Here is a 15,757-nt window from a genome sequence, read left to right on the forward strand (position 1 = left end):
AGGGGCTCAAGTTTCAGCATATGAGAGCACACAGCTCAAGTGTCTTTGGCAGCAACGACAAGGCCATGCATCAGATTAGTCACCAAAGCAAGCCAGGCTTGTGTGTCAATGCAAGGATAGAAGCAGGGTTCATATAAAAGGGGCACAAACCCTAGAAACAGTGACCAGTCGACCAGATAAGGATTCACCAGGTAAGGGTGAAGCAAGAACAAGCTCAGTTCATCCAGTTCTTGAGCAAGAACAGAACCAACACACACACCCACTCAACCACCAGAAATCATGGTGACCTGAGAAGATCATCCAAGACCTGGAGGTGAAGGGCTGTGACACAAACCCAAGTCTGCATCAACAAAACATTTCTTTCTAGGAGCTGGAACAAGGTATACCTAGTTCCTGGAAAAGATCCAAGGGATCTGATCCATCATATGCATGAAATAAGCATGGGATGAGCAGATGCTCATATGGGTAGATCATCACTTGGTTTTCACCAAGGATTACTGCCAGTCAAAAGCCACTAAAATAGAAAGCATCTAGGTACAGATCTTATACACAGAAACTAGCACATATGCACAGATGCACACACTAGCCAGATTTGATGCATAGATAGCACCAGTAGATCGCAGAGATTAGCAGCTAAGACTACACAGTAAATCCTAAGCATACAACCATCAGAAACCCTAGATTTCTTCACAGGCAAGCATATTGGCATTCATATTTATTATGATCCCCAAATATGCAAGCATAGATGAGTAGCCAACAAGATCCAACCAACCATGTGAGCAACCAGTCAGTAGCAAGGCTACTGAGGTCACATCACACTTAGCACCAATTAAGAGAAAGCCAAATAGATCACATCACTATCCAGAAATGGATTCAGATTCTATTTGCTTGCCAGATAATCAAGAACAGTCAAATCATTTGCAAGCAAGTAACTTAATCATCACTGCATAAGCAGTTCATCATAATCTAATTAATACAAGCATGAATTTATCACAGATCCATGCTAAGCACTGACAGTAGCACACTGTTGAGCAACACAGTTAATCTATAGCCACTAGAGCAAGTCTAGGTAGCTAAGATGAGAAACAGCACAAGTAAGCAACATCAGAGTGATGCTTGAGCATCAGCATCACAAAGATAATTGAATCATTTAGCCACAGTATTAGCCAGTAAGCTATCACTGACAATCAATTGATCAAATGGGTCAATTATAGCAAGCCAAGCTACACAGGGAAGTTAGCCAACAAGCAAGGAATGATCCAATGGATCATTGGCTTGCAGAGGTAGCACTGAAGCATATCACAGGCACCACTGGCACACACACAAGTGTCACAGATGCAACACAAGTACACCTAGACAAGCAAGCATGATATACCAGTAAGCATAAGCAAGTCATAACCAAGCATAGCATGGCATAGTTAGCTTTTGAGCAAGTACAACAGAGCATGGCAAGTGAGAGCATGCTAGGAGCAGCAGAGAAGCAAGCACAGCATGAACAGCAAGCAAAGCAGCATGTGCCAGTACCAGTAAATGGTAATTGGGCCATGAACTTGCAATTAACAGAAGCACAGGCAAATTGCATCGGAATAGCATGGCTCTGTGTGATCACAGGATCACCAGAGAGCAGCAGAGCATGAGGAGGAAGAAGAACAGTAACGAGGGGAGGCGCACAGAAGAGAAGGTGGTGAGGCAACACTTACTTGCGCCTGGAAGCAGAGGCTAGGGCATGGCGAGGCAGTGCTCGCGCGGCCCTAACAGCTGCAAGTCCAGGGAAGGCGCCGACGTTACGCCGGCGAACCCAGACACGAACCAGCACCACCGTAGCAAGCACCTGAGGCGACGGCACGAGTACTGCAAGCAGCACCCGCGCCAGGTCAACCCCAGGCGCGTACCCATCGTCGGCGAGGACGAGATCTCGCCGGAGTTCGTCGAGGCGATTCTCCACGAGATCCAGATCGGAGGCGATTCGCCAGGAGAGGACGAGAAGGGAAAAACTGCGCGGACAGATCGATAGATCTGCACACGGTGGTTCAGGATCGGTAGGTGGCTACGGTGGAGGAGCACGGCGATGGCCGGAGCGAGGCGGCGGCCATGGCGGCGACGCCATCGCCACGGGTGTCGCCAGAGATTAGGGTTAGGCGAGTGAGTGAGAGGGCCGAGTGAGAGAGAGTTAGGTGGGCCGCTTCGGCGCCACCGAACCCAAAAAGGGATCAGCCTTATTGGGCCGTCCCTGGGTTTAGGTTATTGGGCTGGGCCCAATATGGGTCCAGGGGGTATTTTGGTCTTTTTACATTTAATAAAAGACCAAAACTTTATCAAATTTTAATAAATCAAAAACAACTCTAAAAATCCAATAAAAATTGGATTAATAAATGAAAAATAAATCTTAACAAGAATAAAATATAAAATGGAATTTATGAAACAAATTCAAAATTATGAATTTTAAGAATTTAAATAATAACTTGGAATTTAAAATTATTATTTCCTTGTATTTAAAATTCAAGGAAAAATCTCAAATAAATTCAAATACTTATTTTCAAACATTTCAAAATGAAATTCTAATATTCCAAGTCATTTCTTTTGAAAAAGGGTATTTTTCTCAGAAAAATACTATATTCCTTTTATTTCCAAAAACTATAGAGGTAACTCTATAATTTTCAATTATTTTTGGAATGATTAAAGGAATCACCAAGTAAATAGTTTTACTTTGAATTATTGTACTTTGTGTGAATTAAAATGGTTTATACTTTTAAAATCAATTGTAAATTACTGTCAAAGACATAAATCTTAAATACAACCCTAAATTGTAATAACTCAACGGGGTAAAGGGATTCAACATAAAATAATACATCCATGATTGCATTATTTGGATTTTATAACATTGTCCTTCTGGGACAATGATGCTTCTTCTGAGAACCCGAGGTCCAGGTTCCATCAACTGCATTGAACTGCATTATCTCGCAGTCCACAGGCAAGTTCACCCTTGCTCATGTCAACTTGAGTATTTTCTACTACTTTAATGCAAATCTATATACTTATCATTCCTGCATCGCAAAATGAAATGTTACTTTACAACTATGAATATGACTATGTGGCTGGCAATGGAACCATGGTATGTGTTGATATGGTGGAGGTTCCATTGCAATGGGTTATATCACCCTAGGATTAAATTACCAATGCCGTCCAGTGATTCTAGCGCCGTACAAATCGCGTTGACCATGAGATCTATAATGGCTCGGGAAGCCGATCGTATCTTTTCCCTTCGCACGCCAACGGATTGGTAGAGCCGGCGGGGTGTTGGAGAGCAATCGCCGTAGGTTGGGATAGCCTTTTAAATCCCCATCCATTAGTGATGATGGCTCTACGATCTATGAAGGATTGTCCAAAGTACACCATGAGTAAAGCCGTATTATCGGGGGAAGTCTACTGGAGGTGTGCGGGTGGACAAAAGGGTGGGTTTGCAGTCGCGGAGAAGGCGGTGTGGGCTTGGATCTTTATACCTGGCCTCACACCAAAGGAAGTGTGAACGGGGGCAAGTCCCTGCGGATGGCAAAAAGGGTGAGATCTCTTGTGGGAAAAGTAACGCACCTCTGCAGAGTGTATCAAATTGTCATTTGTCACTTCTTGTTCGGGAAGGGAGCTATGACGCGGCAGGAAAGGAACTCCATGAAGTTCTAGTCAACCTGTGAAGACTGACGGGCATAGTTTTCATAATAAAAGCAACCTTTTGAAGAAATGATTTCAAAAACATGCATTGACATGCGATTTCCTGATCAATGGTCGTAGCTAGTGCATCAAACACCTTTTTACTCTTTTAGAACTTGCTGAGTACCTCTGTACTCACTTTCTTTCGACACCCTTGCTAGACTGTGATCCGGAAGTGGAGGCCATCAACGATGGAGCACCAGAAGGAAGTTACGAGCTGGTCTACGAAGAACCTGATCTTACCGGCGGAGTGGAAGGCGTAGACTATGGGATAGTCTACGGACCAGATGACATGGAGGTGGAGGAGTAGTGACATACCCTAGCATCATAGAGCCGAGCAACGTAGAACTTACCTAAATAAGTTGTTGAGCTCTCTTTATATTTGTTATGAGTTGTAATCGTACTTAAGTAGTATCTTAGGGTGTTCTCATAGGACCTGTGAGAATACCAACTTGTTAAGACAATGTTTGTAATAAAGTAAGGAGTGTTATGACCTGCAATGTTTCTGTTGTACCACTCTGAGGGATATGGCAAATTGTGAAGAAGTCCCTTCGCAAAGATCATATCAACGACTTGTATACTACAACATGCAGTGGTATGCTGGGTCACCAAAGCTGGTATCAGAGCAAATGTTGCGACCTTAGGTTGGGAAAACCTAGTATAGGGAAGAAACCTGTAGGAGTCTAGTAGAAATAGTAAAGGATTCTCTAGAAATATGGTGATTATTCACTTGAGAATAGCAAAACCATATATTTTAGTGCGATAATTCTTTATTATAGCTATTATGATGCATTATCACTACTAATATTCTGCTTTTGTATACAGCCATAATGGCGAACACTTTTCCTAAGAGGACTTTGAGGAAGGTTGAGGGTTGGCTCGGTGATTATGATGGACCAATAACAGCTCTCCTGTGTGGGATGCTGAAGGAACTTCATTGTGATCCACGGATACCTGTTATCAAGTATACCTACTATGATGGGGAAATCCTAGCCAAGTGCAGAGTATCGGTCCAACTACCGGAAAAACTGCTGATGAGTCGTATAATGCCATACGGAGAAGCCAAAACTATCACCACAGCCTACCATATGGGCCTATTCAAGGCAATCCTTGAGATAAGGCAGCACAAGTCAGTAGAACTGCTATGTTCAGAGTTTTCTCATATACCTCATGCCGAGGAAGATGAGTATCCCACTCTGAATCATTTGGTGTTAGCACACAGAAGTCCTGAAGCTGCAGCACAGCACATGGATAGCTGTAAGTCTTTATTGACCACGATGTACCTGATGTCTACTTCCCCCTCCTTTTCCTGTAGACAGTGTTGGGCCTCCAAGAGCAGAGGTTTGTAGAACAGCAGCAAGTTTTCCCTTAAGTGGATCACCCAAGGTTTATCGAACTCAGGGAGGAAGAGGTCAAAGATATCCCTCTCATGCAACCCTGCAACCACAAAGCAAGAAGTCTCTTGTGTCCCCAACACACCTAATAGGTGCACTAGTTCGGCGAAGAGATAGTGAAATACAGGTGGTATGAATATATATGAGCAGTAGCAACGGTGCCAGAAAATAGCTTGCTGGCGTCTAGTTGATGGTGGTAGTATTGCAGCAGTAGTAATGCTTGTGATAAAACGATGAAACAAGCAGTAGTAACTCAACAGTATTTAGGAACAAGGCCTAGGGATTATACTTTCACTAGTGGACACTCTCAACATTGATCACATAACAGAATAGATAAATGCATACTCTACACTCTTGTTGGATGATGAACGCATTGCGTAGGATTACACGAACCCTCAATGCCGGAGTTAACAAGCTCCACAATTTGTTCATATTTAAGTAACCTTATAGTGTAAGATAGATCAACATAACCAGATAGATCACATCAATACCATCATAATGATAATTAACTCCACAATCTACAAGAGATCATGATCATAGCCTACGACAAGAACCACACGGTGCACACACTAGTCACCTTTACACACGTGCAGGAGGAATAGAACTACTTTAATAACATCACTAGAGTAGCACATAGATGAATTGTGATACAAAACTCATATGAATCTCAATCATGTAAAGCAGCTCATGAGATCATTGTATTGAAGTACATGGAGAGAGATTAACCACATAGCTACCGGTACAGCCCCGAGCCTCGATGGAGAACTACTCCCTCCTCATGGGAGTAGCAGCGGTGATGAAGATGGCGGTGGAGATGGCAGCGGTGTCGATGGAGAAGCCTTCCGGGGGCACTTCCCCGCTCCGGCAGCGTGCCGGAACAGAGACTCCTGTCCCCCAGATCTTGGCGTCGCGATGGCGGCGGCTCTGGAAGGTTTCTGTGGTTTTCGCCGAACTCCTCAGGGTTTCTGATCCAGGGGCTTTATATAGGCGAAGAGGCGGCGCAGGAGGGCTTCTGGGGGGCCCACACCATAGGGCGACGCGGCCCCCCCCTCTGGCCGCGCCAGGGTGTGGTGTGGGGCCCCCAGGGCTCCCCTCTGGCGGCTCTCGGGTGTTCTGGATGGTTCCGGGAAAAATAGGAACCTGGGCTTTGATTTCGTCCGATTCCGAGAATATTTCGTTACTAGGATTTCTGAAACCAAAAACAGCGAGAAAACAGAGCGGCACTTCGGCATCTTGTTAATAGGTTAGTTCCAGAAAATGCACGAATATGACATAAAGTGTGCATAAAACATGTAGATATCATCAATAATGTGGCATGGAACATAAGAAATTATCGATACGTCGGAGACGTATCAGCATCCCCAAGCTTAGTTCTGCTCGTCCCGGCGAGTAAAACGATAACACAGATAATTTCTGGAGTGACATGCCATCATAAACTTGATCATACTATTTGTAAAGCATATGTAGTGAATGCAGCGATCAAAACAATGGTAATGACATGAGTAAACAACTGAATCATAAAGCAAATACTTTTCATGAATAGCACTTCAAGACAAGCATCAATAAGTCTTGCATAAGAGTTAACTCATAAAGCAATAATTCAAAGTAAAGGTATTGAAGCAACACAAAAGAAGATTAAGTTTCAGCGGTTGCTTTCAACTTGTAACATGTATATCTCATGGATATTGTCAACATAGAGTAACATAATAAGTGCAATAAGCAAGTATGTAGGAATCAATGCACAGTTCACACAAGTGTTTGCTTCTTGAGGTGGAGAGAAATAGGTGAACTGACTCAACATTGAAAAGTAGAAGAATGGTCCTCCATAGAGGAAAACATCGATTGCTATATTTGTGCTAGAGCTTTGGTTTTGAAAACATATAGAGAGCATAAAAAGTAAAGTTTTGAGAGGTGTTTGTTGTTGTCAACGAATGGTAATGGGTACACTAACTACCTCGCCAACCGGACTTCCAAGAGCGGCTCCCATGAATTATTTTATTTTTGGGTGGCACTCCTTCCAACCTTTCTTTCACAAACCATGGCTAACCGAATCCTCGGGTGCCTGCCAACAATCTCATACCATGAAGGAGTGCCTTTTTATTTTAGTTTTATTATGATGACACTCCTCCCAACCTTTGCTTACACAAGCCATGGCTAACCGAATCCTTCGGGTGCCGTCCAACAATCACATACCATGGAGGAGTGTCTATTTTTGTTAATTAATTTGGGACTGGGAATCCCATCGCCAGCTCTTTTTGCAAAATTATTGGATAAGCGGATGTGCCACTAGTCCATATGAGAGTCCGTCAAAAGTAAATGACAAGGTTGAAAGCTAAACACCACATACTTCCTCATGAGCTATAAAACATTGACACAAATCAGAGGTGATAAATTTTGAATTGTTTAAAGGTAGCACTCAAGCAATTTACTTTGGAATGGCAGGAAATACCACATAGTAGGTAGGTATGGTGGACACAAATGGCATAATGTTGTTTGGCTCAGGATTTGGATGCATGAGAAGTATTCCCTCTCGATACAAGGTTTAGGCTAGCAAGGTTGTTTGAAGCAAACACAAGCACGAACTAGTACAGCAAAACTCACATAAAAGACATATTACAAGCATTATAAAACTATACATCGTCTTCCTTGTTGTTCAAACATCTTACTAGAAAATATCTAGACTCTAGAGAAACCACTCATGCAAACCAAATTTTAACAAGCTATATGTATTTCTTCACTAATAAGTGTAAGGTATATGATGCAAGAGCTTAAACATGAGCACAACAATTGCCAAGTATCACATTACCCAAGACATTATAGCAATTACTCCATGTAGCATTTTCCAATTCCAACCATATAACAATTTAACGAAGAGGAAACTTCGCCATGAATATCATGAGCTAAGAACACATGTGTTCATATGCAACAGCGAAGCGTGTCTCTCTCCCACACAAGCATGATGTAATCCAATTTATTCAAACAAAAACAAAAATAAAAGCACACAGACGCTCCAAGTAAAGCACATAAGATGTGACCGAATAAAAATATAGTTTCAAGAGAAGGAACCTGATAATTTGTCGATGAAGAAGGGGATGCCTTGGGCATCCCCAAGCTTAGACGCTTGAGTCTTCTTGATATATGCAGGGGTGAACCACCGGGGCATCCCCAAGCTTAGAGCTTTCACTCTTCTTGATCATAGTATATCATCCTCCTCTCTTGACCCTTGAAAACTTCCTTCACACCAAACTTCTCATAAACTTCATTAGAGGGGTTAGTACATAATCAAAAACTCACATGTTCAGAGGTGACACAATCATTCTTAACACTTCTGAACATTGCTCAAAGCTACTGGAGTTTAATGGAACAAAGAAATCCATCCCACATAGCAAAAGAGGCAATGCGAAATAAAAGGCAGAATCTGTCAAAACAGAACAGTCCGTAAAGACGAATTTCTAATAAATACTTCCGTTGCTCAGATCAGAAAACTCAAAACTAATGAAAGTTGCGTACATATCTGAGGAACACGCACGTAAATTGGCATATTTTTCTGATTTTTCTACAGAGAGAAAATCCCAGATTCGTGACAGATAGAAATCTGTTTCTGTGCAGAAATCCAAATCTAGTATCAACCTTCGATTAGAGGCTTCACTTGACACAACAAAACACAAAACTAAGATAAGGAGAGGTTGCTACAGTAGTAAACAACTTCCAAGACACAAATATAAAACAAAGTACTGTAGCAAAATAACACATGGGTTATCTCCCAAGAAGTTCTTTCTTTATAGCCATTAAGATGGGCTCAGCAGTTTTAATAATCCATTCGCGGGAAATAGTATTTGAAGCAAAAGAGAGCTTCAAGAGGCAAATTCAAAACAAATTTAAGTCTAACATGCTTCCTATGAAGAGGAATCTTGTACACAAATGAATTCATGAAGAACAAAGTGACAAGCATAAGAGGATAAAACACGAGTAACTTCAAGATTCTCAACATAAAGAGGGGAAACTTAATATCATTAAGATGCATATAGCCATATTTCCCTCTCTCATAATAACTTTCAGTAGCATCATTGATGAAATCCACAATATACCCATCACTTAAAACATTCTTATCATGGTTCATATGCATAGAAGTATCATTAAATTTGGCATAAGAAGAGTTATTCTCATTAATAGTAATTGGAGCAAGATTATTATCAAGAATTTGAACATGGTAAATAAGTTGCCTATTAAGGGAATTGTTTTTGGTAATCCAATCATGGCTATGACAAGTTTCATAAGGATAATTAGAACCTACATCATAGCATTCTTTATAATAATCATTAGAGATCGGAGGCATAGTGTCATCATAAGAAATAGAATCAATTTCCCACCGATTTGTAATATCAAAAGTGGTGTGCTCATTCAAATCATGATTGCTAATGTATGTAAAGGGCATAGGAAGATCATCATATTCAGATTCATTATCACAATAATCATTAGGAGCAACATACTTACGGTTACCTATTGTTATCTCATATACGCGGGGATATGATGTTACCTCTTTCTTTTTATTCCCCTTCTTCTTCTTCTTCTTCTTCTTCATTCCCTTCTTCTTCTTCTCTTCCTTCTTCTCGTTCCCTCCTTTAGGTGGAAGAGGCTTGAAGGGTGGCTTGTCCGCATAACCTGATTTACTTTCAGAAACAATAGAAGAAACTTGGGGGAATCCCTCCTTTTCATTAATTAGTTGAAAACACACAGCAGTCCTATCATATTTTGGCAAGGTGTCATCTTCTAAAATATTTTGTATGTAAGTATTTGTATGGCTATTATCAATGCAATAAGAAAAACACCCATGCAGGACATCATCAATATCAAGATCACTCATATGTAACAAAGAGATTTTTCTCGACAATTCTTCACACCCCAAAAATAAAGTAAGTTCATCATGCTGATTAGGAGTAATTTCATCATCACAATACAAATTTGCAGCACTCATTGGGTTCAATATATCACTGGAGGAGCATTGAAAATTAAAATGACCCACTTCATGGCAAACTTCACAAATAAAAGGATAGAGGGCACAAACTTTTTTACCAAGATCATCTAGAGCCCTAAACCACTTTCTAGTTTTTTCATTAGCATGATGGATACAATATTCATCTTTGATTTGATTAATTCCACAAGGTCTATGTATTCCACAAAAATTAACATGCTTATAGGAAATAGCATTCTTAGGAGTTTGAGCATGCTTATTGCAATAATTAACAACAATTTCATTCTTCATGCAAGCCTCTTTAAAAGGTTCATGATACTTATCAAAATTATTTTTAGGTAATTCAAAATGAGAAGCAAAGGCTTTATAAAGATTCGCAGCAACTTGAGAGTCAAGACCATAAGTAGCACTCATATTTGAAATTTATCGGTATCCATAAAAGCTTCAATGCATTCATAATCATAATTTATACACTGACTCTTTACCTTCATTGTTCTCCCATCCTTCAGCGTTGTCCTCAATCCGATCGAGGAGGTCCCACCTAGCTTCAACCTCCTTGCTTGTGAAAGATCCTTCCGAACACGCGTCCGATAGTCCTTGTGTTGTCCTGAAAGTCTCGCATAAAAATTGTTAACAATAACATTACGGGGAGCTCATGAATGGGACATTTGAGCATTAGTGATTTCAATCTCCCCCACGCTTGAGAAATACTCTCTCCATCACGAGGATAAAAGTTATAAATATAATTCCTATCAATATGCACTTCATGCGGAGGATAAAATTTAGAATAAAAGAGAGATGCAATTTCCTCCCAACCAAGAGAATGCCTATTCTCCAACAATTTATACCAATGCTACTGCTTTACCAGGCAATGAAAGCAGAGAATAGCTTCTTCCTCACTTCATCCATAGAGATACCTGCACACTTGAATAACCCACATAATTCGTGCAAAAACAGTAAATGATCTCTAGGATGGACAGTTCCATCCCCTTTATAGTGGTTGTCCATAACACGTTCAATAATTTTCATGGGTATTTTATACGGAATACTTTCAGCAGGTGGATTTAAAATTTCAGAAGCATTATTAGAGTTATCGCATATGGGAGATAAAGCATTATCAGAACAAATTTTCTCCCCAAAAGATGGGAAGCTAAAAAGACCACAAAAACTAGCTTCCCCAAGCTTAGACTTCTTCATAGCATTAGCAGTAATTGCATTCATACTAATAACATCGCTACTAGCATGCAAATAAGGTTCCATAGGTTTTTTAATTTTCGCATCAAACAATTCTAAATCAGGAAAAAGATTAAAAAGCTCACTAATTTTTTTGTTGTTTTCCATTATGCCTAACTAGTGTAAACAAGAAACAAAAAGTTGCAATTGCAGGATCTAAAGGAAATAGCTTCGAGCACAAACACAATGGCGCCAGAAAAGTACTTTACCTGGAACCGGAGTATGAGTGCCTTTTACCTTTCCTCCCCGGCAACGGCGCCAGAAAAGTGCTTGGCGCGTAGTTGACGAGGGAGGAAAAGTGCTTAGTTGCCGGGCTTGCCAATGTGTGAGTGCCGTTTACCTTCCCTCCCGACAACGAGCGCCGAGAAAAGTGCTTGATGTCTACTTCCCCCTCCTTTTCCTGTAGACAGTGTTGGGCCTCCAAGAGCAGAGGTTTGTAGAACAGCAGCAAGTTTTCCCTTAAGTGGATCACCCAAGGTTTATCGAACTCAGGGAGGAAGAGGTCAAAGATATCCCTCTCATGCAACCCTGCAACCACAAAGCAAGAAGTCTCTTGTGTCCCCAACACACCTAATAGGTGCACTAGTTCGGCGAAGAGATAGTGAAATACAGGTGGTATGAATATATATGAGCAGTAGCAACGGTGCCAGAAAATAGCTTGCTGGCGTCTAGTTGATGGTGGTAGTATTGCAGCAGTAGTAACGCAGTAAAACAGTAAACAAGCAGTAGTAACTCAACAGTATTTAGGAACAAGGCCTAGGGATTATACTTTCACTAGTGGACACTCTCAACATTGATCACATAACAGAATAGATAAATGCATACTCTACACTTTTGTTGGATGATGAACGCATTGCGTAGGATTACACGAACCCTCAATGCCGGAGTTAACAAGCTCCACAATTTGTTCATATTTAAGTAACCTTATAGTGTAAGATAGATCAACATAACCAGATAGATCACATCAATACCATCATAATGATAATTAACTCCACAATCTACAAGAGATCATGATCATAGCCTACGACAAGAACCACACGGTGCACACACTAGTCACCTTTACACACGTGCAGGAGGAATAGAACTACTTTAATAACATCACTAGAGTAGCACATAGATGAATTGTGATACAAAACTCATATGAATCTCAATCATGTAAAGCAGCTCATGAGATCATTGTATTGAAGTACATGGAGAGAGATTAACCACATAGCTACCGGTACAGCCCCGAGCCTCGATGGAGAACTACTCCCTCCTCATGGGAGTAGCAGCGGTGATGAAGATGGCGGTGGAGATGGCAGCGGTGTCGATGGAGAAGCCTTCCGGGGGCACTTCCCCGCTCCGGCAGCGTGCCGGAACAGAGACTCCTGTCCCCCAGATCTTGGCGTCGCGATGGCGGCGGCTCTGGAAGGTTTCTGTGGTTTTCGCCGAACTCCTCAGGGTTTCTGATCCAGGGGCTTTATATAGGCGAAGAGGCGGCGCAGAGGGCTTACGGGGGCCCACACCATAGGGCGGCGCGGCCCCCTCTGGCCGCGCCGGGGTGTGGTGTGGGGGCCCCGGGGGCTCCCCTACGGCGGCTCTCGGGTGTTCCGGATGGTTCGGGAAAAATAGGAACACAGGCGTTGATTTCGTCCGATTCCGAGAATATTTCGTTACTAGGATTTCTGAAACCAAAAACAGCAGAAAACAGGAACTGGCACTTCGGCATCTTGTTAATAGGTTAGTTCCAGAAAATGCACGAATATGACATAAAGTGTGCATAAAACATGTAGATATCATCAATAATGTGGCATGGAACATAAGAAATTATCGATACGTCGGAGACGTATCAGTACCTTTTACACATGAAGATGAGAGGTGAGATTGACCACATGCTAGCTGAGTTCACGGACCCTGATAAAGTCCAAACTCGGATGCGAGATTTGAGGGCACAACCACAACATACTACACCTTTCTTTAGCCTAGACAGCTCTGTAGATTTGAGTGACCAGTGGTCCAAGAGAAATCCACTTACACCCAACTTTGTCCCACACTATCCACACATGTCAGCATCGTATGATACTGGATATGGGGGAGACCATTCATGGAACATAAACTGCTCGGAGTCACCGATCGAGAACTCGACGGGTTGGCGTTTCGGGGAACCTTTCGGAGATGAGGAGGAGCCAATTCCATGTGATACAGGAGATGAGAGTGATGCGGTTAACCAGAATGTTAACCAAAGCTTTGGGCAGAAAGAGAAAGACACCAACTCCATTTCTTTAGATTTGGAGATGGGATTACCCAAAACATCCCAGTACGTCGTAGGTGAGAATTCTGGAACAAAGAAAAAGAAGAAGAAGAAGATGAGGGGTCAAGTGAATAGGAATCCTCCATGGATGACTGGAGAAGAGGAGCTGTATTCCACTGGGGATATGTATGAGTCTTTATCTAGTTACTTTGGCATGACAGATCTCTGTCTCGGCACTTCGTCCGATTCAGACTACATACATACGGGAAGAACCTTCATTCCGGACGGTCTTCGGAGGACAGACCGCTGTACCGGATGGACCCCAGGGATGTACGCGGAGGCGAGCTATGATGATGAGGAGTAGAGCTCCAAGGAAGAATAAAGTAATCTAGGTGGTATTGTATTAGAACGTATTTTAAATTTCCGTTGGCTTGGGCTTTGAGCCAAATAAGTGGTTTATATGTACCACATGTAATATAAGTTTGTGAGTGTGTTATGTATTATACAAAGTATATGCATAATAAATGTTTGTTTTGTATTTGCTTCTTGATTTCATTGTGTGACTAGTTCTGGGCATTGAGTTGAGCTCAGAAAGCATTTGCATGGTGTAATTATGAGTAATCGCTCTTTGTTACAGGACTAGGGGGAAATGGCGTTAGTAGAAACCGAAGAGGCTCGCAGAGAGCGGGAGGCAAGAGAGAAAGAGGAGGCAGATGCAGCAGCTAGAGCAGAGAACGCACCACCACCACCACACCCAATGATGCACCCAGATTTCCAACAGTACATGAGGTCAATGGAGGAAGATAGGAGGCATTACCAGGAAAGCCAGAGCAAGAACATGCAGGATTTCTTTACCCACGTCATCAATGATCGGGGTAATGAAGGCAAGGGAGTAACTCTATCGGACTTCCAAAATGCAAGACCACTACCATTTACATCAGCTCCAGAACCAATGGACGCTGAAGATTGGCTTATGGATACGGAACGGAAGTTGAAGACCGTTGGTTGCAACGATGAGGAGAAGATCAGATATACCACTAATCTGTTGTCAGGACCAGCAGCGTCATGGTGGGAGAACCTTGTAGCAGTACACCCTCCAGATAAGGTATTCACCTGGGAGGAGTTCAAGAAGAAGTTTCGGGATGCTCATGTTCCGGACAGCGTGGTGGAGCTGAAGAAGAGGGAGTTTGAAGAACTAAGACAGAATACTGCACCAATCATGCAGTATGTTCGGGATTTCAATAGGTTATCCAGGTATGCACCTGAGGATGTAGATACAGAGGAGAAGCGGAAGAAGCGGTTCATGAAAGGCATGAATCCATACATGAAGATGCAACTAAGGTTGGCACGGACTGCCGAATTCCAGAATCGATTGACTCGGCAATCACTTTCGAGGATGATTACCGGCAAGTCCAAGAGGACAGGAGGAAGAGGGCTCGTATAGAGCCAAGGAAGTACCCAATCAGTAAACCAACACCTGATCGGAGTTTCAAACCCCGATACCGACCTACTACTGGTAATCAATACAACCGGGAGGTCGAGTCGTAACCCAATCAACCAAATCATCTGCAACAATTGTGGCCTAAAGGGTCATTTGCAGAAGGATTGTCAGAAACCCAGAATCATCTGCTATGGTTGTGGGAAGGAAGGACACATCAAGCCGGAGTGTCCAAACAAGTCATCCTGGAGCGGACAGAGCTCTGGAGGACGAGGTGGAAACAACAACAACAACAACAACAACAACAACCGCAACAACAACAACAACAACAACAACCGCAACTACAACAACAACAATAATAAGAGGGGAAAGCCTTATGGAAAGCTGAATTGCACATCTTTGGAACAAGCGGAAGAGTCGGATCAAACAGTCTTAGGTACGCTAAGCATTCTTACTCATCCTGGCAAAGTATTATTTGATACTGGAGCAACCACATCATTTCTTGCATTGGAGTTTGTGGAAAAATTTGGGCTTAGATGTTCTAAGTTAGAAACCCCTATAACTGTTCTATCCGCGGGGGGAACGATCTTAGTAACCCATGTGAAAGAAGCACAAGTCCTAACCATATGTGACTGTGTGTATTTCGCGGACCTATTCATCATACCCATGAAGGACATATCAGTCATCCTAGGGATGGATTGGTTGACAGAAAATGGAGCGGTGATTAACTGTGGAGACAAAACAGTATCACTTCGCAACTCCATCGGAGGTCGAATAGTGTTCCA

This window comes from Lolium perenne, chromosome 4 (assembly GCF_019359855.2).
Source record: "Lolium perenne isolate Kyuss_39 chromosome 4, Kyuss_2.0, whole genome shotgun sequence".
Taxonomy (NCBI): domain Eukaryota; kingdom Viridiplantae; phylum Streptophyta; class Magnoliopsida; order Poales; family Poaceae; genus Lolium; species Lolium perenne.